The sequence below is a fragment of the Panthera onca genome, chromosome A2 (assembly GCF_046562875.1).
Source record: "Panthera onca isolate mPanOnc1 chromosome A2, mPanOnc1 haplotype 2, whole genome shotgun sequence".
In the NCBI taxonomy this organism is placed as follows: domain Eukaryota; kingdom Metazoa; phylum Chordata; class Mammalia; order Carnivora; family Felidae; genus Panthera; species Panthera onca.
Window position 1 is genome coordinate 60,422,074 of NC_138340.1, and position 11,149 is coordinate 60,433,222.

The window sequence follows — 11,149 nt, forward strand, 5'->3', positions numbered from 1 at the left end:
CACACCCAATAAAATTGGTACTGTGTTAGTAAGGAAGTAAATGAGAAATAGGTATTGAGTTGGTAACAGTTGCCCACCCAAATAATTGAATGTGATGGATAGAGAAGTTTCCATTATACCTTGGAGACATGTCTGTTGGTCACCACAGAGGGCCCACCCTAAGAACTGGGCCTCATAGAAATGAAATGAGTTTTAGTTTCAAGTTTTGGGAAGGACTGATTTACAAATATATGCCATCTGGGTGGCCCTTTGCCTTGCAAAATCTATTGACTGCTACTCGAACTCGCAAGCAAATGATTGATTTAACCCCCTATAAATTAAGCTTAGACTACTCATGTCTGAAATTGCTAGAGATGTTCAAGCTACGAATTCTCCATTTTCTGCTGACCTTGTGAGTGTTCTGTGTCTGCTTCTTGTTGGAGCATTTACACTAAAATTGTTCTCTTAATTTCTGAGAATTTGAATGAAAGAATTCAACTGTTGAGTGGCCTTACCTGGACCATGAAAATACCAAATACATTTTAGTTAGGAGAACTCTGCTGTGGACAAATGGACTCAGAAGAACCTAAATTGGCTCAGTTATGGTGCTCTGAGGTCGGAGCAGCAGTGCCTCAGAAACTATTTTTGTTTCCCTTAGAAAATTAAAATCTCCAAATCAAGAGTCCCCCAGGTGCTTATGAATATTCTTATTATTTAACTGCATTGTGGTCGGTGAACCCAGGCCCTGCTGATGATAGAGAGGATAGCATCTTGCTTTCAAAAATCTATTATGTTTATATCAGAATAGAAGGAATACTTTTCAGTATACAAGTCCCAAGATTCAGATGTTCAACACCAAACTCTGTGATGTGCTTAGACCTGGCGACTTTAGAGGAAAACAAATGTCACTTTTCTTTTTCTTTTCTTTTCTTTTTTTTTTTTTTTTTTGTTTACTTATTTTTGAGACCAAGAAAGAGAGAGAGAAACAGAGCATGAGCAGGGGAGGGCCACAGAGAGAGGGAGGCACAGAATCTGAAGCAGGTTCCAGGCTGTGACCTGTCAGCACAGAACCCAACACGGGGCTGGAACACACCAACCGTGAGAACATAACCTGAGCTGAAGTTGGACGCTTAACCTACTGAGACACTCAGGCACCCCGAATGTCACTCTTCATAGTGGAGGCGGGATTCGGTTACATTTCCCAGATGAAGCCCCACTATAATCTAGTGTTTTCAATTTACCCAAATCCCACCAGAAAACATAGATTTGGAAGGGCACAGGAAATACCTGGAGTCAAAGTAGTTAGACAAAAACCATTATGAGGCTGAAAACTCCATAATTAACAATGTAATACTTCATGTCTCACAGAAACACAGATAATTAAAATGGACCAACCACTAACAACTCAAAGGAACAAACAAGGTGAAGATGGCCTCACAGTGCCCCCTAGCAAACATCGCAAAATTCCTCTTTGTTATCGTAAATCTGGGATAAGCTATTTTGAAGCCACAGTCCAGACATTTGTTGTTCCTAATTACTATTGAAACAGTTTGAAAATTATGAAGATATATGCTGATGGGCACTTAATACTAAACAAACAAAACATAATAATATTCTTTGATTATAATCTGCAACTACATACTTATGACTGCTGTCCTTCTTCCTTCCATCTGTCCTTTCCATTCTTCCTTCCTTTCTTCAGTTTAAAAAATTTTTTTCCTTAGCCTGTAATCTTGAGTGTGAAGCATAACGAAAGTAAAAGCAAAGCTAATAAGATTTCAAAGCTGTTTTTCTCTTTTCCACAAATTCACATGTGTTAACTTGGATCATCATTCAGTTCTGCTAAGCCAACACTTTTTATATGGGACTAGCTGAATTTTACAGCCTATTCATCTTACACCTTTTAATTAAATGGCCTCTACCTGGGGCCAGGTCTTTAGTCCACTGTCTTACATAATGTATCTGCTTGCATTTTTCCTTCTGATTAAGAGTAAGAAATGGTTATAGGGAGTGGAGTAGAAATATGTGAGGATTGCAACAAGGCAAAGCAATTTCATTTTTCACCTTGGATGTGTCCTGAGCTTTTCATTCAGGCCAGCTGAGCTGCTAAATGCTGTGATTGATTGCTAATTCCACTTGGTTTCCCCAGCAAAGCTGAAGGTAATGAGAGGAAGAGATTTTGTGACAACCACAAGGTGGATAGAAGCATAAAACAATAGTGTTCAATTTGGAGAAAGTCAACAGAAATGTTAAAAATTAGCCAACTCTTCTGGGTGTTATGGAAACTTGGAGAGTGGAAATAATAGGTAGATGACATGTGATTAAATATTTAATTAAGCTAAATACACGCCTCTTAATTCTGAATGTGTTCTGTAGAATTGTATTCCACCAAAGTGAAGTAGAGAAACATTTTTAAACAACTCTCTCTTTTGATTATATTTAATTGCTGACTTGATCAGGCTATGACACATCATCCAACATTACTCTCAAATCAAGTCACGTTTCATATCGCTATTCCATGTATCAGACCCAGTTTTGCAGACGGGATGATGCTCAGGGTACGAATTTCCCCTGCTTAGTCACCATATTGACATATTAACATTTCACCTTCTTGATTAATTTAACTGGCTTTGGAGAGGTTTACCCTGTGGCACTCAGGGACCAACATAATTGCATCATAGGCCACTCTTGTCAATGCTGATGTTCAAGAAGATAGAAATGTGATGATGCTTTTCTGGACAAGGACAACTCTGGAAGAATGGGGGAATATCCTGGATTAGATTTTGAAGCTCAGTGCTTTTTAGTTAATGGAAACTCCTGAGTGGAGATCTAGCACCTTGTCCCATCAAGTTTTACTCCAGAAGATATTCACACAAATGCACCAATACTCCTGTTTCCAGAAGAGTATTCAAAATCACTGGAGGAATTCAAAATCACTAGATAGTGGTTAAAGAGAGATGCATGAGTAGAAAAAGTATTTAAAAATGTTTCAAAATTAAGAAGTGCTTTAAACTTTTGTGTATACATTTGTGAGCGCATTAACTCCAGATATAGAAAGTTGCCACTATGGTCGTCGTGGTGTTTTCTTTCCTACTGGTATGCTTAATTAATCATATGTTTATTTCTCCTACTAGACTGTGACTCTTCCAGGACAGGAACTGAGTCGTAGGAAAACTGTATTGCAAGTAGTGTACTTGCACAATGTAATTGGTACACGATTACTGATTGAATTGGATGGAATTGAATTAACTTATTACTGGTAATTGTCACTATCCCATCAGTCAGCAAGCACTGGAGGCTTGTACTAGGGAAACAAAACACTGGCTGGCCCTTGGACTAGGTATTCTGTAAAAAGAAGGTTGGTTATATGATTTTGATTAAAGCTAATACTGCTTTTTTCTAAGCATAGTAATGAGTAGTTAACTGATTCTGCATTTCCCCTCGATCCCAAAGGAAACTGGGTACCTGTTATGCAATCTTCAACATTCTAGTACCTTCCCTTTTCCATAGCATAAAATAAGCTATCCCTACAGAGACCATTTATGAGTGTACTTTGTTTTAAAGCACATCTGTCTTGCAAACCAGGATTACAGGTGCTGTATTTTAGAGGGCCATTGACCTCTAAATAGTTCCAGAACACTTGACACTCAGCAACCATTTTCTTCGTGCCATAGCATGTGGTGCACTAAAAGAAAAAAAATCATAATTGCAAGGTTACAGCATAATCAAACAAACGGGAATGCTAACACAATCAAAATAACTAAATAAAGGCACTTAACAAAAGAATTAAGAAGAAATCTTGCGAGACAGATGAAGTGGTCCGTGTTGTGATGAAGAAGTGGGTTCAAAGCTGAACTCTGAATCATGAGAGAGGATTTAAATTAGGCTCTTTGTCTACTGATGTGGGGGGGCCTCACCCCTGTGGCTGCTGCTCTGAGCAATAAGCAGAGAAATAGGCTGGAGGGGAACTGAACAAACCATGTACCACTGAGGCTGAGAACAAAGGGAAAGAAACTAGAAACAATGCAGAAATGCTGTCAGTGTAACTGGTAAAACCTCAAAAGACAGAGACACTGGACCGATTTAATGGCACAAAGAGAGAGTTTCCTCTGATAACGTGTTACCCAAAAGTAAAGAATGCCTTGGAGTGGAACACAGTTCATCTGTAAGCCCTCGGGATCAGAAGCATCAATAGTAATCCTTGGGGTACAGGAAAGTTATGTGATTCTTGTCATCGTGTCTGCCCCTCCACCACGTACACACACACACAGAGTTTATCTCAGGGCTGGTTTGATATTATGAATTACAATACATCAATGAATGTTTGGATTTTAATCACCTTAGTTAGGATTATTCATCAATTTAATTAATATCTCTCAAAAATTCATCAAAATCTGAATAATACGCAACCTCTGGGCAGATGTCATACATGCAAATCCTGTAAATCCTTTACCCAATTCCTTGTGATAGAACAAACTTCTACCTTGTTTTTTTTTTTTTTTTTAAACTCATTTACAGGAAATCAAGGTGTAAATCAGGATCATTTTCTTTTTTTATATTTTTTTAAATGTTAGTTTTGTTTATTTTTGAGAGAGAGAGAGGGCAAGTTGGGGAGGGGCAGAGAGAGAGAGGGACAGAGGATCCAAAGCGGGCTCTGCGCTGACAGCAGAAAGCCCATTTCGGGGCTCAAACTCATGAACAGTGAGATCATGACCTGAGCTGAAGATGAATGCTTAACCAACTGAGCCACCCAAGTGCCCTGTAGGATCATTTTCTTAAGCCCATACACCATGTTTTGTCTCACAATCTTGAGTGGTATTGATAGCATAAAAAAAAAAAAAAAACCCTACATTCATGTTAGTAGATTAAAACATTACAACTGGTGTAGTTTATGTTTATTTCTTTTAAAAATTATTTTTATTTTAAAGTAATGAATTAAATGCTTTCAAGTCATGTATTTCCTTTTTAAAATTTTTAAAGATACTTTTATTTATTTTTGAGAAAGAGAGAGACATAGCACAGTGGTAAAGGGGGAGAGGGAGACACTGAATCTGAAGCAGGCTCCAGGCTCTGAGCTGCCAGCACAGAGCCCGATGTAGGGCTCGAAACCATGAACAACAAGATCGTGAGCCGAAGTCAAATGCTTAACTGGAGGCATCCAGGCACCCCTCACGTCACATATTTTCTAAAAGTTTTTTTTAATATAAATTGCAGTCCCCTCCACTTTTTCTATGTCCCAACCTTGTCCCTAAAATGTTTTAATTCTTCTGGCTGTTCCTTCTACTTATCTCAATATTCTAAAATAATTGACTTGCATTACTATTTCTTCAATCTTCAATTTCAGATATTATCACTTTATTTTTGTTATGGCAATTAAGTCCACCTTGCCTCAGTCACACACATAAATAAGCATGTAGACACACACACACACACACACACACACACACACACACACACACATTCTTCCCTTTCCCTCATTCTCCCAATATAGTTTAACATTGTTTTTAGGGGCGCCTGGGTGGCTCAGGTTCATGAGTTCAAGCCCTGGATTAGGCTTCATGCTGATAGTGGGAAGCCTGCTTGGGATTCTCTCTCTCCCTCTCTTTCTGCCCCTCCCCACTTACTCTCTCTGTCTCTCTCAAAAAAAAATTAAACATTACTTTTTTAACAGGAAGTCAGGGATTACATTATCTAGTGTGTGTGTGTGTGTGTGTGTGTGTGTGTGTGTGTGTGTATATGATAGCATTTTTTTCTCTTACATTTTTCCTGTGGAATTAATTAATCATTGCCTTTCCTCCCCCTACTTTCCCAGTTTCATTTGGAATCATTACTACATTTTCCAAATATTCCAACAGATCTTTCAAATGCCTATTGGTAAATTTTTCAGTTGACTGAGCAGAATTCCTTTTTTTATTTGGCCTTGATTGTTTTCTGGAACACCTTCACTCTGCAGGTGTCTGTCCCCTGCTCTGGTTTTCTTAGGTCTCCTGTGCTGTTCAGATTCTTCCTTAGCTAGATTTCATGTCCTTCTCATTTTTCATTTTCTCTCTTGTTTTTCTGATACACATCCCACAGTAGCTTCCTAAGAGGAGGATCTAAAGAGATAAATTTAAAGAACTTGTACACCTGAAAATTAATTTATTTTCACTTCCCATTCTATTGATAATTTCCCTGAGTATAGAATTCTGGATTGAAAATACTTTCCTTCAGAGGTTAAAGGCATTACTTCCCTATTTTATAACATCCCGCATTTTTATTAAGAAATCTGATGGCAGGTGAATTCTATTTTGTTATGTTTGATAATGTTTTCCTCACGCCAAAAGCTTCTAGGACTTCCTCCTTTTCTTTACCGTTTTTAGATTTTCTGATAGGTTTAAGTAGTTCTTAGTTTTATTTTATTCATTTGCTTGATACCTGTGAGCTTTTCTAATCTGATGATGTGTGCCTTTCGGTTCTGGAGATTTTCTTGTCGAATTTATTTGGAATTGTTTTCCCTTTTATATATTTTGTTGGCCTTTCTCTAAGCACTAATGGTGAAACTCCTGGGATCACCCTTTTTCTTTTCTCATATATTCTATTCTTTTCATGTTTTTTTTTCAATTTTCTGGGCAATTCCTCCAGCTTTATTTTTTAAGAAATTAATATACATGCATTAGTTTGTCTGCTTTGTGTCTATTTATTGTAAGCCCTTTTATTTCTGTTTGTTTGTTTCCCTCATTGATATTGCTTCTCCTCTCAGAGGACCTGCACCATGGCACATTTATATTTAGGTATAAATTTACATTTGGTACTCTTCTCACCTTCATGTTTGAATGACATCAACGTCAGAGCTGATAGAAGGAGGGAAAAATAAAACACAAATGTGAAGTGCTAAAAAAGAGCAAGTCAGAGCAGTGTACGTGTTGCTGAGTTATGAGTGTTCAAACTTCCCTCTTTTATGTAGTTATCACTTCTTCACATTCATAAAAATGGATTTTCCTGACAGTTTAAAAGTTAAAACATAAGAATTCATACATAATTCAAAATACATAGGAGTTTGTTACAGAATTCAGTTGCTGAAATAAGAAAAATAAAAAGAACCTAGCTGTCCCACTAATTCTATGACTAAATCATACCAAAACAAATCAAAACAAAAACATCTCCCAATGGCGGGGAAGGCTATTTTCCACGATCTTCTTGGGGACTTGAAAACACTTACGCCCTTGCCATTTCATTCCAATTCTGAGTCTTTTTTTTTTCCCCCAGAACACTAATCAACAAGCAGTTACAAAACACTAAGAGAAGGAGGACAAGGTATGATACGGGAACATCAAGCTTAGACTGGAAATTGAAGTGATGGCCGTGTCTTTCTATATGTGTTGGTTTCAAGGTTCATAGCAAAAGGGTTGCCCCTGAGGTAAAGCCCAGCCATTGACTCCACCTTGTACTCGAGGAGCCACCTAGCCATAAATGCGGAGACTCCAAATGCCACACATTTATTTACTGCAGAGTGAGACCTGTGTTGCAAACCCTGTTTGGAAGTCAGCCAAACCCTGTTGTGAAATTGCCCCAGCACCAGACGTACAGATCCGAGAACTCTGCCATTTCTGATGGCCACCGTAGGGACTCCACTTGGAGTAAGGTCTCACACATGCTCCTGGTGAAGAGCAGTGAAGGAAGTGGGTTCAGTAATCACTTTTCCAAAGACAGAGGTAGTATTTTAAACTACTCTAAAGGGCATAACCAGATTGAAATTGAGGGGAGGAAAACAAACAAACAAATACAAAAAAAAAATCCATTACTCTAATAATTCAGAACCAACTAGGCCACTTCCATTGTTCCCCTTCTCATTTTGGGATGAATATTCTATCTCTCATCTCTTGTTCTATTATTTTATACCCCCATCTTTTCTTCTTCTCTCCTTTTTTATACTTTTTTTCTTTAAGCTTTTCCTCCTCTTGTTTTCTGTTTATGTCTCCCCATCTGCTCTGCCTCTCTCTCCTTGATTGATTTCCTTTATGTTTCATTCCATCGCTGCCATAACATTGATATAAAGATCCAATATAAGGATCCTCTATCACTCTTTCCTATCTTGTTTGCTCCTGTCACTAAGGTAACAAAAGAGCTATGCAAACAAAACACAGCATGATCTGAACCTCATAGTGTTTTCTTTTCTGATCTTGGAGAGCACCCTTCTAGAATGTGAAAGCGGTATGTATTCTGGAGTCCCTCACTTGGTGAGGAGAAATCTGGAAGATGAAAAAGGTGGGGCTTTCTTGCAGGTTTCTTGTGCAGAGCCACTCTGATTCCAGCTCCTGCCGTAATAAGAAGAAGACACATGGCAGTCCATAGAGGTTTTCCCGGAAAAGACCTATAGTCACATTGTAGCATCCCTGGAAGCAGCGGTAGTGCCATCAGGTGATGGCAGTTTGTGTGCCGGGAAATAGCTGTCTACATGTGCAACCATGTGCCTGTAATTCTCAGTGCTTGTGTGTATGTGTGTGTTTGCATGTGTGTGCATATGCCTGTGTGTGTCAGTTTTGTATGCAGTTTCCCTAGATGTATATATAATCCCCTAAACCTTGCAATTAATGGTGTCGACTATCTCAATAAAAAATCCCATCACCGTTACATCATGAGTTTTTATGCAGGTAAAAGTGCATCAAACAGTACAACTGAAATGTGTTCATTATACGCCCAACACATGTCAATGTACCAGGAAAACAAATCTCTCATCACACAATATCTGTCACAGAGTCAGAGACAATAGGACCTCACCTCCTGGTAGGTCTCATGGCATGACTGGTCATAATATGTCACTCTTGCCATTTTCCTCACACAAAACACCCTTCATCTGAGGCTCCACAATGAGTCCTCCCAAGTCACTCTAGTCACATTGGGTACATTAAGGTGGAGAAAGAGAATCTCACCAGTGTGATGGGAGAATCCCCACTTACATTTGTGTCCATCTGCCAGTGGAAAGAGGGGCTTGATGTAGTGTGAAGAAGGCTTTTGCAAGTAAACAATTTAAGGTAGCTATCCTAAGACAGTATAAATATAAACAGTGCCAAATTATGATTTGAGTTCCCTTTAGAGGCTAAATCTTGTGAATTGTGAAGTACCCAACCGCTACTTTTCTCAAGGTTCCACTTGTAGTACATCACTTTTAGCCCCATCACAGAAACAAACGAACACAGCATAGTAACATATTCACATCTGAGAACAGGAAACTGAGGAATGGAGCCCTCTCCGGTCTCTCTCAAGTATGTGTAGATTCTTATTGTGATGTCAACCCTGGCCATCACATGTGGTGACTCTGCTTTCTGGCATTTATATTAGTGTCCCTGCTAAATATCAGGACTGGCCCACCAAACCTGGCTGTGGGCCCTTTTCAGTGCAAACCAAAGCTCAACATCTTCCTAAGTCCATTTTGAATGCATGAGATTTGTTGGGCAGCTGGTGAGTAGGGAGAGCGGGAAGTTGATTACGGGTAAAGTATGATGAATTGTTCTATGGTCTTCTGCTAGCAAGATACCAACCTTACTCTCTGATTCTCTGCAGTTCCCAGAAAATTGCTGTAGCAATGAAGCACAAGATGTGCCACCCAGGACAACCACATCCATAAAGAAAGGAGACCTCTTCTGGTTGCACATCAGGATGCAACCTCTTACTGTACCAGAGGAAGGTACCATGGAAATTTACTAAGTTGATTAAGAATAATTTTTTTTCATTCATTGTCCTGTACTACCAGGACAGTATAAAATGTCGAGGCAGGTGTTTCAGTGATTTCAAGGCTACAAATTCAAATTCCTTAAGTCAATCATAGTACAATAACTATAGAAATTAAGAAGCATTTCTATATCAACACAGGATCCATGTTGAATAGTACACAAGTTTCTAGTACAGCGTTAGCTACCTTTTGAACAGAGCTCAATATCGATCTCCCCGTGAAAGAGTGTTTCCAGATTTTTTGACTATGGTAGACATGATTGACAAAGGTTCACTTAACATAAGATTAAGGGAAATGTTGAGGTTGTTTTTGGCTAACGTGTGTCCCTAGGAAAGTCATCTCAGTGACAGAATTGACACTGGATATGTGGATACTGTCAGTACTCTCTCCCTCTAGGTACCCAGCAGCCCAGATGCATGACAGGTACTCTACAAACAGGAGAGATCAGGGATTGTTTGAGTGGTGCCAGGAGATCACCTATCTTTCCTCATATTTGAGAACAGTATAATTGTGGAGGTTGTCAGAAGAATGGAAATGGAGTATATCTGGGAAGGGAGGAGGAAGGGGAACACGAAATGTGAGTTGCAAGGAGGGACCTAGGCAAAGTCCTGCACAGTCATGGGGACAGTGAGAGCCTGGAGGATGGGCAGGATGACACAGGCTTCATTCCTGGTCATGGAGATAACCCGAGATGGTACAAATGAGTGTTAGATAGGAGACACACTCCTCCCCTGAAGTTTCAAGGGCTTGAGGTCTGGAGGACTCAGAACTGAAGACCCATCACCCTTTAGCCAGGATCCATCATTCCAAGAGCAGAGGGCCACAGGTTCTCACCTCCACTAACTCTTCCCTGCCCTTTTCAACAGCTACCCAAACATGGTTGATGCCCTGTCCAAAGGAAGGCAACTCCAAGGATGGCAAGGATTCAGAAGAAAGGAGCAACGTGCTGCCTGTAATTCATCTCCTCCTCCGTGTCTTGCACAAACTCTCTTCCGCCATCCATAAGCAACGCTTTGGAGCCCTCCCCATTCAATCCTTTTATAATCCCCATGCTGACATACCTGGCTTCATGCAGGCAGTGATGACTTGCATATGTACCTTGTATGTAACCTCTCTGCAGAACCCCTCAGTCCCTTTCTTAGTGTCCCTCTGGACACTTAGTGTCAGCATGTTACTGCAGCACGAAGTCTGGAGAAAATGTCCCAAATGGCCCAGAAGGGAGGGGGTGAAGGAGTCAGCAGGGCTGAGCCCAACTTGTTGGACCTGTCTCAGGAAGTGGGGATCTACCTGGGTTCCGTCACTGTGTGTTTCCTGCCTGAATGGATCTTTTCATGCTAGATTCAGCTCTTCCCTCCATCTCTCAAGAAGCACCCCTTCGCTCAACTTATGATTAAAAGCAGGGTAAGCAGGTTTGCTGTCACCAGAGGAGCAAATGCAAATGTGGTGAGTTTGTCATGAAAA